Genomic DNA, 14,838 nt, shown 5'->3' with positions numbered 1-14,838 from the left:
TGCTAGAAAAACAAACAGATTCGTCCTGGAAAGGATTAAACTGGGTGGCTCCTTGGAGGCAAGGATTCTGAGGCTCCGTCTAACATACTTTGGACATGCTGTGAGGAGAGACCGGTCCTTGGAGAAGGACATCATGCTTTGGAGGGTGGAGGGTCAGCACAGGAGGGGAAGGCCCTCTATGAGGTGGATTGATTCAGTGACTGGGATAATTGGGATGGGTGTACCGGAGACAGTGCAATTGGCACAGGACAGAGCAGAGTTTAGGCTGTTGTACATAGGGTCGCTATGAGTTGCAAGCGACTTGATGGCACATAACAACAACAACAATGCAATCAGGAGTCACACTAGGGAACTTTTAGAGAGAGAATGAGTGAGTCACCCTCTAAAATGTTTAATCCTTTTAAATGCTGTATACAACCGATGCAATTCTGAATACACATCATGAATGCACATTGTCTTAAGAGACTTACAAGGTCATGAGGTTGTTGATAGTCGCCATCAAGTCAGTGCTGGCTCTTGGTGGCCCCGTGTGCGCAGAGCAGATATGTGACATAGGACCTTCCAGAGGGGGCTCCCATGGCCTTCCCTCATAGACGTCTCTGGGTAGCTTCCAAACGGCAACCTTTCAGCTCCTGGCTAAGCACTTAACCATCGGCACCGCCCAAGGACTCCTTGGGAGGCCGAAACCAACTGGTGTCAAGACAATTCCTACTCATGGCCACCTCCATCAGGTTCCAAAGATGTAAATCTTTACCAGAAAAGAGCCTTTCCTCTGACTCCTGACGAGCTGTGGGTGGATTTGAACTGCTGATCATTTGGTGACCAGTACAATACTGTTGTGCCCTGGATTTCTGGTTTGAAATGGCTTTCCTAGCCATTGGCTTTGACTTTCACAAGATGGGTGGGAACCTGAAAGAGGGTGTATATAAATTAATCCTTATGGGAGCTGTTTTTCCCCATCCCTGTTAGTGTAAATTGGACAAGTTTTACAGCAAAGGTGAGAATCTCACTAGGAAGAGGGTGCAGAGTGTGTCTGTTGAGGCCAGAAATTCTTGCACCAAACAGACCGGGGCTTACACGAGCGGTAGCAGTCTCAGTGGAGAATCAAAGGCCAACATGAGAGAGGACTGACTGCTGTCTCACAGACTAAAGCCAGGGGCCTTTGCCCAAGCTTGCTGAAGGACGGAGGGACAGTGTTAGACTAGGTAGGACTAAGGCAGCTATTGGTTTCGTATTGTGTATGTTGCTGATGGGGACATTACCCTTTGTGGAGTTCAAACAGGTCAAATCCAGTGATCCTCATGCTGCTCCAGTCTTTTTACAAACACTTTCATGCCCTACACCACCGGGGATCCTAGGTCATGAGATTTACCAGTCACCACCATCGGGTTAGTTGGGCTCAGAGCAACCCTCCATCAAAGCTGTGTGCTCAAAGCTGAAGGTTTTTACGGGAGGAGATTACCCATATTTAATACATATTTATTGATAGACGGACCAAGACTAATTTTTTAAAATCTGGCTAAGAAAGATGAGTTTCAAAAGGAAATGGTGTGTCTGTACTTCCAGATTTACAAATGTTAACTTAAATCTTCTTATCTAGTTAACCAATTAGCATCCAAAAGGTTACATTAGAATGTACTATAAAAATCATCTAAAATCCAGGTGCCATCCGACCCAACTACAGCGACATTCAGAGTATCATATTTTATTGTTGTTACATATTTTCATTGTCATTTTGTTCTTCATCTTGACCAAAAGAAGAAAAAAAATCTGATTTTTATATTGGTTTTTAATAAGTTCTTTTGTGATTATTTTGGCTTTAAATTTTGACTAAAAGATAAAAGCCACCCTTTTTTTCTTTTTTTCCACATACGTGGTTTCAGAAAAAAATAGAACTGTGACCTGGTGTTTCACAGCAGCTGATTCACACTTGCAGCTTTCACAGCCCTTTCCAACCTCCCCAGGAACTTAGATCACAGCCCTGGAAAAGTGTGTTTAACCTTTGCGAGAAGCATCCTCACATCAGAGGGTGTGCCGTAGGAGGAAAAGCACAGGCTTCCCAGGACCTCTGCCCCAACGCCACCTCACTGCCGACATACCGACCTCTCCCTCCCGGGACTCTGTCAGCCCCCATTGGGAATCATTTGTGTTGACGCACCAGTTACTGTGGACGGTTTTCTGGGAGCAGACACCATGTCTTAACAGGGCTCCCAGCTCCTTGCCAGGATCAGTACCTTGGCCCACAGCCGCTTTCCTTGGCTCACTTACTCTGGCACCCAACAATTGCTCATTGAATGTTTGCTAGGATGAAAAGAAAACAAAGCCTTACGTATAGTCATCCAGCACTACATCGTGCCTGTGGATGGACTAGGGGGAGCAGTGGTGGTTCTGTGGTAGAATCCCATGCCAGAGACCCAGGTTCAGTTAGCAGCTAATGCTCCCCGGTTAGGTAGCACAAATACTTAAGGCTCTAGATTATGAAACAGAAGGTTGATCGTTCAGACCCACCCATGGACACCTCAGAACGCAAGCCTGACAGTCCGTTTCTAACAGGTCACAGGCTTGATAACCCTAAGGAGAAGGGCTACTCTGCACCTTTGTGGACAATGAGAGCGGGAGTAGTGTTGATGACCACGAACAATGACACATGACACTGAAGAGATTGCAGCCGAGCTGCTAAACCAGGGTAAACCGGAAGAAAGTCCCGGCAACCTGCTTCCAGAAAAATTAGCCTGTGAAGAACTTTGTGTGTTGTAATGTTCCCATGATGAGAATGGCACAAACCAGGCATCATTTTACTGTGTTCACAACTCTGCTTGCTGAAACTGAGAGGGACCTGAAGCACTTGCTGCAGAAGGTAAAGGACTGCAGCCTTCAATGTGGATTAAAGCGCAACATCAAGAAAATAAATATTAAATGGCACTTTATGATGGATTTCATAAATAGATTTGTTACAGGATGACCTGTTCTCTAGCTGTGATTTTACCACTGCAAATGGGTGTAATTTGAATAAATTTTGTATGGTAAAGGATCAATAAAATTTTTTTAAGAGTTCAAAACAAAAAAAGAAGAAAACAAAGATTCTCAACACTAGGCTGTTTGGCAGCAAAATGATAGATGGTGAAGAGATTGAGATTGTTAACAGCTTTAGTTTGCTTGGTTCCACAACCAACAGTCTTGGCACCATCAGCCAGGAAATCAAAGGATGAATTACATTAGGAAAGTCTGCAGTCAGGGACATCTTCAGAGTACTGAAGAGCAACGATGTCAGTCTAGAGACTAAGGTGTGCCTGATCCATGTCATAGTCTTTGTAATTACTTGCTATGCATCATGAAGCTAGACAATGACTAGGGATGATAGAAGGAGAATTGATGCCTTTGAGCTGTGGTGCTGGATGAGAGTATTGAACATACCATGATCTTCTAGAAAACAAACAAGTTCATCCTAGAGAGGGTAAAACCAGGCTGCTCTTTGGAGGCAAGGATTCTGAAGCTCCATCTGACATACGTTGGGAAAGCTGCAAGGAAGGACCAGTCCTTAGGGACATCATGCTTGGGAGGATGTAGGGACAGCACAGGAGAGGAAGACCCAAGATGAGATGGATTGACTCAGTGACCGGAGTAGTGGTGGTAGATGTGTTAGAGACAATAAGGTTGGCATAGGATAGAGCAAGATTCAGAGCTGTCATACATAGGGTTGCTAAGAGATGCTGGCACCTTGACAACACATAACAACAACATAGGGGGTTACTATGAGAGAGGGGCTGACTCAATGGCAACTATAAGTCAGATGCTGGGTATGCAGTGCTGAATAAAACAGACATAGCCCTTGCCCTCTCTGCAGATCGCCTAAGGTGATCCACATGGCAGGGAAAGTGAAAAAAAGCACAAAAAGGATGCACAGAGGAAGATGGGGAAGAGCTTTCGAAATAAAGCCATCGACCGAGAACCATTTACACTGAGACTTGGAGGATAAGAGGTGCACAGCCATCAGTCCTAGGTAGATATCCCATGGAAACAAAAACTGGAATACAGATAGATGCACACACATAGTCAGCATGACATTGTTTATAATAGCAAAAAGAAACAGCCCAAGTGCCCATCAACAAATGAATGGATAAACCAACCACGACTCATATATGCAATGGAATCCTACGCCACGTTAAAGAACAATGACGAATTCTCTAAACACGGCATATCATGAATGACTCTAGCCAAGAAGTTGGATTTGAACCACCATCCTTTTGGCTAGCAAACAAACACTTAACTACCAAGCCACTAGAACTCATTATAGTTTATGCAAACGAAGACCGGGGGGCCAAGGCCAAGTCAGAAAGGTTGCCTGATTATTTGTTGGGTTTTTTCTTACTAGTTTATTTACAAAATTCTGATACAAATTCGAACAAATTCTTTGTATTTCCCTCACACCTGACCCCATCAAATTGTACAATCTAACGATTAATCCCCTCTTCCCCCTGCACATCCACATCCCTCTGCTTCCAGCCTCTCCCACCCCTCCTGGATCCTTATACTCATTCTACAACAATGGTCTTATATTTATCCTCGTGGGACTGAGTTCATTAACTCAGCATAATGCTCTCCAGTCCCTCCCAAGTTAGGTAATAATTTAGTTATTTCTCCTGCATGCTGCATAGTATATTCCATTGTGTAAATGTACCATAATTTCTAAACCCATTCATTTGTGGTTGGACATTTGGGCAGTTTCCATGTTCTTGCGATGGTGAATAATGCTGCTGTGAACATTGCTGTACAAATCTCAGTTTCAGGGTATATTTTTAATAAAGTTGTTTGGGAACCCAATTATGTCCCTTTACTTGTGGGTTGTTGGTGCTGCTTCTGTGCTAAACAACAGATTTTAATAGTAGTGGCAGAGACTATGTGGCCTGAAAGGCCTAAAATAATTACTATCTGGACCATTACAGGAAGGGCTTCAGTGCCAGAGGCCTGGGCTAGGTGGTGACAAAGAGTCAGGTTTAGAGATGAAGTCTCTAGGTTTGTGGCTGGATAAGAATGTATAGGAGAAGCTGATGAAGAGGAGAAAATTGAGACAATGTCAAGGTTTTTGAGATGGGGAAGGCTGGAGTAAGAAGGATTTCAATAACATTGCCCTCAGGAATTTACACCATTTCAGAAGTGCTCATGAACTTAATGTAATCTCACTTCCATTCGATGCTTATATAGTCTCTGTGCATAATATCAGCATCATACGGGAGCTTTTTACTGGGGCCAATTCTTCAGCCCCAATCCAGATCCTTTAGATCAGAGACTCTGGGGATGAGTGCAGCCCTCTGTGTAGTTTAAACAAGTCTTCCAGATAGTCTCGTTCCAGGCTGAGAAATACAGATCAACAATATCCCTTCAAAGATGTTTTCTTCTAATGTGAGCCCCTTCTAACACTGTGGTGTAGGCTATGATAGAGATTCAGATAGTTCCCAGATGACAAAATACTGCCATTTCTAGGTCTGTCTTCAAGTCTAACTTGTAGGTAAATAAAAACAGGCACAGTTACAATCTAACACCAGTTAGTCAGACACTCAGTAGGTATTATCTTTTCCTATGAATATAAAAAAATTGAAGCATCCCTTCTAGACACACTAAACTATCTTTCATAACACAATATCCCAAGGAGGTAAGGCCTTTGACACAAACTGGCATACACACACTTATATTTATTACTATAGCAAAGAGCTGGAAACAACTCCGATTCATCAATAAATGAACGGCTAAGGACACCGTGATACACAGTAGAGTATTATGCAGCACTGAAGAATAAAGAATTCGTGAAACACTGCATAGCATGGATGAATCGAAGACAAATTATGCTGAGTGACCTAACTCAGTCACAAAAGGATAATTATGGTATAATGTCACAAATATAAAAAGCTAAGGAAAGATTTATGCAGATCAATTTTTTTAATACAAACTTTTTCTTTTCTACTGATTTACTTCAAAAATCTGTACACATTTTTTTTCACACTGGATCTTTCTCATTTCCTTAGCCCACTCCTCCCTCCACCCATCAAATTGTGTGGCCCTATTCTTACCCACTGCCCCCCATCCCCACCCATGTGCTCCCACCCGCCCCCGCTTGGATCCTCATACATGTTTTACTAGTTATCTATTTTTACAATAATGGTCTTATACAGTGTTTGTCTTTATGGGACTGAGTTAGTTCTCTTAGCATAATGCTCTCCAGTCCCTCCCAAGTTAGTTAGTGATTTACAAAACCATTGCTCCTACGTGCTCTGTAGTATTCCATTGTGTGAATGTACCATGATTTCTCAATCCATTCCATTGTGGTTGGACATTTGGGCTGTTTTCATGTTCTTGCAATGGTAAATAATGCTGCTATGAACATTGGTGTACAAATGAAATAATAAACTGTAATAATTTTTAAAGACTTTCAGTCACTTGTTACGCATCTGAGAGCTGGACAATGGATAAGGATGACAAAAGACGACTTGATGCTATTGAGTTGTGATGTCAGAGAAGAGTACTGAAAATCCATCCCATGGACGGCCAAAGGAACGAACAGCTATGTCTTGGGTAAAGAGCAGTCAGAATTCTCCTTAGAGACAGAGATGGTGATACTTCATCTTACTTTGGGCACATTGCTAGGAGAGGTTATTCGTTGGAAAGAGACATCATGCTTGGAAAGGCGGAGGGCCCATGAAGGAGCAGAAGACCCTCAACGAGGTGGATTGACATAGTGACTACAGCAATGGGCTTAACTGTGTCAAAGTTAATAAGGATGGCACAGGAGAGCGCAGGACTCAGACCTGTTGTTCACAGCGTCGCTGTGAGTTGTACTCCACTCAATGACATCTAGCAACAATCTTTTAAAAAGGTGGGTTCATAACTCTGAGTTCATAAAAATGAAACATGTGTAACCCGGGACTATCCACAGTGATGGACATGGGCAGCCCATTCCATTATGGTTTTTTCCTTTCTTTTTTCTTCTTTGAGATCTTTTCCTTTTTCTAAATAAAAGTTTATTTAAATTGTGATTTTAATGAACATTTACAGAGAAGTTAGATTTTTATTCACTCATTGTTGCAAGCCATTCTTTTTTTAATTATTATTCATTTTAATGAACGTTTACAGAGACTTAGGGTTTCCAGTCATTCATTGTTGCACTTTTCTCCCTGCCCACCCCTCCCCCCAATTCACTCTTCTCCTTGAAAAGTAAAAGAAAAACTCTTTCATTGTTATGCAATCCCTCCCCTCATGTCCACTCCACTGTGCAGCTGTCATTCTGGACTCCTGCCATGACAATAATACCCAACCATATATCCCTTTTAAACAGTTCTCTCCCTCATCTGTTTCAATGCAGTATACATCATTCATCCCCTCCTTCTCTGTCTTCCCTCAACCCCGATGTCAGTCCCATCTTACAACAGTGGCCCTATGCAATATTTGTCCTTTTGTGACTGAGATATTTCACCCAGCATAAGGTCCTCCAGGGTCACCTATTTTGCTTAATATTTCATGAGTTCCTTGTGTTGCAATCCATTCTTACACAACTTAATGAGGAAGTTCTATCTTAAAAGAGCTAAAGTCAAACTCTAGAAAAAACACTGTTCTCACTATCACCTGAGAGATATAAAGAATATTAAATAAGATTTCATCTCAGTCCACTCCTTTGCTACGAAGGCCTCTTGTCTGCACAATTTTACCCTCACCTTTCCTGTGGCTCACCTTTCTGCCTCTCCCCAGCCAGGTGACACTATTGTCAGGTACACTTTTTATGACTCTCCAAGCTAAATAACCAGGTGTCAACAGAGAGGCCATATAGAGGGGCTGAAGGCAGGAGCAATAAGATTAGGCTTGACCCAGATAAAAGGCCAATAAAATACTATAAAGAACCACCCCCGGGGTCAGTCCAAAGGCTTCCAGAGGCATCAGACTATGTCCCCACCCTGCCCTGTGGAACACCACCGAGGTGCTTGGCTCAAAAATGCATATTCTCGATAAATAAAGCTGCTCTTGTGAGGAAAAAGAAAAAAAGGGGGGGACACTCATATTTATTGGGTCATAATATCGACCAAGTTATACCAAGGCTGTAAGCCTTTATCAAAGAGACACCCTATCTGTCTTTTCACATGGTGGCTGAGGGCTTTGAACCACCAACGTTTTAGTGAGCAGGCTTGTTCTTTAATCCCTACATCACCAGGGCTTCTCTAGGCCACAAATATGAAATGGAACATCAGCAATGGTGCAGTCAGCACTTACGAGTGCAGCTCGGTTGCGGGTTTCAGTGACTCTTATGCAGCAAAACATAACCGCAGTTACATAGCAGACCAGTGTGGGGATAAGCCAGGCTGGTAAATAAGCCAGACTTAAAATGAAGTAACAAAACCTTGCCATCAAGTCGATCCCATCTCATCTCGCAGTGGCCCTCCTTCAGGCTTCCACGCCTGTAAGTCTTAATGGGAAGAGACTGTCTCATCTTTCTCTTGCTCCCTCTCAGAGCAGGTGATGGGTTCAAACCACTAACCTTTGGCTTGGCATCCCAATACTTAATCTGCTACACCACCAGCTCCACATTCAATGAACAAATAGAACAGAAATAAGAAGGCAGGAAGGAGGGAGAACAGAAATATAACTTTGAGAGTCTTTCCTTAAGACCTCTTGTTTGAAGATATACCACTCTTATTATATTGTAATGTTCTAGAATATACAGTTACTCTTCTACGCCAGTATTTATTTTTATGTTAAAGTGGAATGGATAGGTTTTAAAAATATCTTAATAAATGCATTTAACTTTTCTGCTTTAGATTCTATTATGGTAAACATTAATAAGAAAGAAATACTTTAGGGAAGCTTTAATAATTTTGAGAATAAAGGGATGCTGAAACCAAAGCATTTGGGCACCCCTCATCTACTGTATTCATTCTTATCTCAAAGGTCTTCAGGAAAAGTAGAAGATCGGTGAAAGAGGGGAAGACCCCAAATGAAATGGATCGACACAGTGACTGCAGCAAGGGTCTCAAGTGTGTCAGAGATGATGAGGACGGCACAGAACAGGACCGGGTTCAGATCCGTTGTTCCTAGACTCGTTATGACTCGTACTCAGCTCAACGGCACCTAACAATAACAATAGTGCAACCACATCATCTTTTTACTCCTCTCTCCCTTCCTTCTTTTCCCTGCAAACCATCCAAATTTCATGTCTGTCTCTGTGCAAACTTCCTTTTAGCTCTTTTAATAGTGGACTCATCTAATATGGTTACACTCTATGTTGCCAATCATTGTAAACTTCTGTGAGCATTTTACCTTAGCATCTAGCTTATTTATTATCATCAGTTCAGTCTAGCAGGTGTTCTCGACCAAATTAGGTAGCACTAGATTAGTTGGCACCAGTAGTCAGGAAATTAAAAGACATATTGCAATGGGAAAGTCTGCTGTTAGGGACCTCTCCAAAATACTGAAGAGCAATGGTGTCTCTCTGGAGACTAAGGTGCATCTGATACAGGCCATGGTCTTTGCAATCACTTGTTATGCATCAGAGAGTTGGACAATGACCAAGGAGGATACAAGGAGAATTGAAGCCTTTGCGCTGTGGTGCTGGAGAAGAGTATTGAGGGTACCATGGACTGCTGGGAAAACAAACAGATTCATTCTGAAAAGGGTTAAACCAGGCTGTTCCCTGGAGGCAAGGATTCTGAGGCTCCGTCTAACATATTTTGGACATGTTGTAAGGAGGGACCGGTCCTTGGAGAAGGACATCATGGTAGGGTGGAGGGACAGTGCATGAGGGGAAGGCCCCCTATGAGGTGGATTAATTCAGTGACTGGGGTAATTGGGATAGGTGTATTGGAGATAGTGTGATTGGCACAGGACAGAGCAGGGTTTAGGGCTGTTGTGCATAGGGTCACTATGAGTCACAAGCAACTCGATGGCACATAACAACAAACAATAACAGATTAGTCAGAGGGAGATCAGGTAGCTTGGTGGTAAAGAACTGGGCACCAATGCATAGGTAAATGGTTCAAATCCATCAGCTGCTCCATGGGAGAAAGATGGGCAGTCTCCTCCCCTGCAACTTATTGCCTCTGAAGACTCACTGAAGGGTCAGCTATGGGTCAGTTCAGACTAGTTGGTTCTCAACAATAACAACAGAGTAGTCAGAGGGGACATTTTGCTGGCACAGTCTGTAGGGAATTGCTCTGCCAGCCCAAAGGTCATGTCTTTTTGGTGGTTTGACTCCGTGAGCATCTCCTCAGGAGAAAGGCAGTCTTGTGTTACCTCTGGAACCCAATGCAGAGCTGAGTACAAGGTGGTTCCGCCTTAGTGGTAATGAGAATGAGGCAGATATCTGTGAGCTAATAAACTTGTAATAAATACTCATTAACTGCTCGCTTGGTGTGACCCTACTGAGGTACAAGGTCGTCACAGCCTCACTTCCGGAGGTCTCACTTTCTCAAAGACTTTGGAAGGAATTCCAAAAGAACCCCATCTAGCCAAGCCCATCAATACCCGAGGAGGATGAGAACTTGAACTTGGAAGCCAGACAATGCCAGTCATTGTTTAACCCATACGAAACCGCAAGGGGACTTTGGAGCTTCAAAGAGAAACCTAAGATTTCTTACTTCACCAGGAATTTCTAGTCCAGCCTATGCAGACCCACAGGGGCCGAGGACGGAGCAGGATTGCATGGTAAGACTTCTCTGAATTGTCCGGAACAGGCTGTGAGGATCAGATCACTTCAGGGAGAGGCAAGGAGTCTTGAACCGCAGGTCTGGGACATGGGGCTTGAGAACTTCCAAGACTAGAGGGTCCACACAGCAGTTTTTCATAACAGCATTTGGGATAGATTTGGCCAGCAAGAGGTAATCAAAGAGACAGGTTGGTAAAAAGGCTTCAGAGACTTCTAACATGTATTCTCTGCATTTGAACACAGCATTCATAGAAGACTGGTAACTCCCTGTAGGACATCTTTGGGATTATCTTAGGTGTTGGACTGCTAAAAGAAACGTTGGTAGCCCAGATGTCCATCAACAAATGAATTAAATGGAGAAATTGTGGTATATCCACACAATGGAATACTATGCAGCACTAAGAAACAATGATTTCATAAGATACTATGTAACATGGGAGAGTTTAGAAAGCATTATGCAGGGCGAACCCAGTCTCATAAGGACAAATACTGCATAAGACCATCATTGTAAAAATAGAAGGATAACTGAGTAAAATGTGTATAAATATCCAGAAGGGGATGAAGGAAAGGGAGAGAGGGCAATAAAAAGCGAAGGGTGGGAATCACCAAAATAGCAGAGGATAGTGGACTGATGAGGGGAGGTGAAGGAAGAGGAAAGATTCAGTGAAGACTTAAAAAAGTCGGGGTAATAGGCATAGATCAATAGTAATTCATTATATTTAAGATAATGTATACAAATGATTGTATCCAAACCAAAATTTTTAAATACAGATTAAATTAAAAAGAAAGAAAGGTTAATAGTTCAAATACACCAGGAGCTCAGTGCAAGAACGGCAGTCTTCTCCCCAAAAGATTTACATCTTCAAAAACCCCACGGAGAGTCATTGTGAGTCAGAATTGATTCAAAGGCTAGGTTTGGAGTCTTGTGTTTGTTTGTTTTCTTAAATTTTTATTATTTTTGTGTGTATACCATCAAATTAGATCTGACTGGTACAGGAGGAGATTGTCCCTCCTTCTGCAGCAGAGCATCTGGTGGATTCGAACCACATACCTCTGGGATTGCAGTGCAGCATCTTGCCGCTAGGTCCCCAGAGCTCCCTGGGTTTGGAGTTTTGAGTCCACTAGAGGTTGCTCTGGGACCTGCATCTAGAGCCGGTAGAATGGCTCTGACCCCAGTCACCCCTGAGCTGAGAAAGAGCTGAAGGGGTCTCAGGAGTGCCCAGCACAGGGTCCTGCTGCCAGGTCCACTGCCAGGTCTACCATTGCATCATTTGCAAGAGAGAAGGAACAGGCTTCCGCTGAATCAATTTCAACTCAGAGCACCCCCTTGTGTGGGAGGGAGCAGAACTGCACTCCGTGGGGCCTCGATGGCTATAAAGGACATCATTGACTTTCTTTCCAGGTGCCTCTGGATGGCTGTAAACGAATAATCTTTCCATTAACACCTGAATTGTTTAATAATTAGCACCACCCAACGCCTGAAAGAAGGTAGAAATCTTTTTTCTTATCTCAAAGAGGAATACAGAAAGACTTGTCTGAGACAGCACATGTGTAAGGGTGAACCTATCAGAGAAGGCTAGATAATGCATAGAGAGCCCTGGAAAAGGGGAGGCTGACCCTCTCAAAGGCAGAGAGAAGTCAAGAGGAGAAAAACAAGGTGGGCCCTTTAGCCCCAGCTCTCCCAGTTTTCCTGGTAAAGCATTCAGCCCAGAAGTAACTGTCAAGGCCCACTGACCTGGTCCAAAGCTCAGCTTCCGTGTTTCCTAGTTCTGTGCCTGTTGTTCAAGTTATTTAACTTCCTTTGCCTCAGTTACGTTGTCTGCAAAATGGTCTTCATGGTCTACAACTGGAGGAAGTGCCTTCTGCACACAGGGCTGTGAGATATAAGCAGTTGCTTTAAACCACACTCTCATCTGGGAAAGTAAGGAATGAACTCAAGTTCTAGGGCAGGGAGGGCACAGCCTGCAGCCATTCCACCTCCACAGCTTCAGTCTGCCCTGCCAAGCAGCTACCACCCGCATGTTACCCGGTGAATCCAGAGCAGTCCTTCTGAGCATGAAAACACAGTCAAATGAAAACGACAGGGTCCAAAACCTGAGTCAGGGCCTTGGCTGCAGCCTGAGGGCTTTGTAAATATGGGTAAGTCATTCCACCTACAGAGGCCCACTTCTCTGCTTTGCAAGGACGCTGGGATGATTAAAATGAGGGAGGCCTGTACGTGAGCGGCTTAAGGGTCTGTTGACAGACCTAAGAAAGTAGTTCTTAGGGAGAGTGGAGTTGAAAGGGAACTTAGACAGTGTTTTTGTTGTTGCTGTTGCTGTTGTGTAGCTTTGAGTCGGAACTGATTCATAGCTAACCACTTATTCACTGAGGTCTGTAGTGTCAATATTTGTAACTGCTGTGTTCCAAGGAAAGGAAAGTGAAAGCGTCAAGAAGTTGGCAGCTTTTCTGACACTGCAGGATCACCTGGAGAGCTTGTTAAAGCACAGGCTGCAGCTGGCCTCGCCCCTGAGGCTTCTAACTTGGAAGGGTTGGGAGAGAGACCAAGAATCTGCATGCAAAACCAGTTGCCCGGTGATACTAGCGCTGCCAGTCCAGAGAGTTAAGTCAGAGGAGCACTGATAGGAAGAAAGAATTGGGGACAGCTGCAAGGAAAAGTTCAAAACAATGATCCTTTTCAGGCTTTTTTTATTTTATATTGGTTTGCTTATAAAGTTCATATACATTGTGTTTCATACAATCATTCTCATGCATTATGTTTTATAAAGTTAACCTCTTTGAACCTTGTCTCTCATTACCCCTGTCTTTTCAGGTCCCTGCCAGATCCTTCTCATTTGCTTCATGCCCTCCCCTCACCTACCAAACTGTGCAACCTGTGGTTTCGCCCCCACCCATCCTCACCCCTCTGCTCCCACACCTTCCCCCTTGGGTCTCCATACATATTTTACTAGTTATCCTATTTTTACAATAATAGTCTTATGCAATATTTGTCCTTATAAACTGAGTTAGTTTACTCAGCATAACACTCTCCAGTCCCTCCGAAGTTATGTAGTTGTGTGATTGTTTTTTAAATCATTGCTTGAGTGCTGCATAGTATTCCATCGTGTAAATGTATCACAATTCTCAATCCATTTAGTTGTGGCTGGACTGCTTCCATGTTTTTGTGATGGTGAATAACGTTGCTATGAGCACTGGTGTACAAATCTCTGTTTGCATGTCAGTTCTAATTTCGTTGAGGTATATTCTTTGTGGAATAGGTGGGTCATACGGAATGTCTATGCTCAATTTTTTGAGGAAATGCCAAACTACCTTCCAGAGTGGTTGTACCATTTTACAATCTCACCCACAGTGTGTGAGAGTTCTCGCCTCTCCACATCCTCTCCAGCTACTACTGGGTTGAGATGGTATCTCACTGTGGTTTTGCTTTGCATTTCTCTTACTGAATGGCTCTCTTGTTATCGCCTCTAGCCTTCAACAATCCCTAAACATTAAGTGTTTCCTCTGGGCCAGGCTCTATGCCAGAGCTTTCTGTCCATTTCTTTCCATTAATCTTCATAACCACTTGTAGAGAAGGCACTATCAGAATCCACCTTTTCCAGTTAAGAGATCCCTGGGTGGGGCAAGTGGTCAGCACTCCTGTCTGCTAACCCAAAGTTCACACAGGCACACCAAAAAAAGGACAAGGGATGGGTTTTTTGTGTTTTGTGGGTTGTTGTTTTTTTAAATCAGCTGTTGCAAACTTTATGGTACCTGGTTATATCCTGACACACATGGAAATCCATAGTCCAAACTGACTAATCAAGGACTAGGTTTTTTAGATAAGAAAACTGAAGCTTAGCGAGCTTATGCAACTTCTCAACAGTGTGAAACTAGTAAATGGAAGAAAGCAGGAGACCCAGGAATGTCTGTGCCCTTGACTCTGACACGGTCTTATCTTTGAGTGTCTTCACCTTCACCTTCTTATTCTCCTCTTTTTCTTCTCCTTCCCCCTCTCCTCCTCCTTCTGTGCTGTCCTCCCCTACCCAGAAAAATGAAAATCCATTTCATCCTTTCCCGCCCCCCTGCCCCCGTTGGCTGGTTCCTTTTACACCATCCATGGTGACATAGCCCACACACCCTCCAACCCTCCACAGTCTGTGGCTTCCAATTCCAAATCC

Source organism: Elephantulus edwardii, unplaced genomic scaffold, assembly GCF_000299155.1.
Source record: "Elephantulus edwardii isolate Elephantulus edwardi_28Jun2011 unplaced genomic scaffold, EleEdw1.0 scaffold00268, whole genome shotgun sequence".
NCBI classification, from domain to species: Eukaryota; Metazoa; Chordata; class Mammalia; order Macroscelidea; family Macroscelididae; genus Elephantulus; species Elephantulus edwardii.
Note: the sequence above shows the minus strand (reverse complement) of the source record.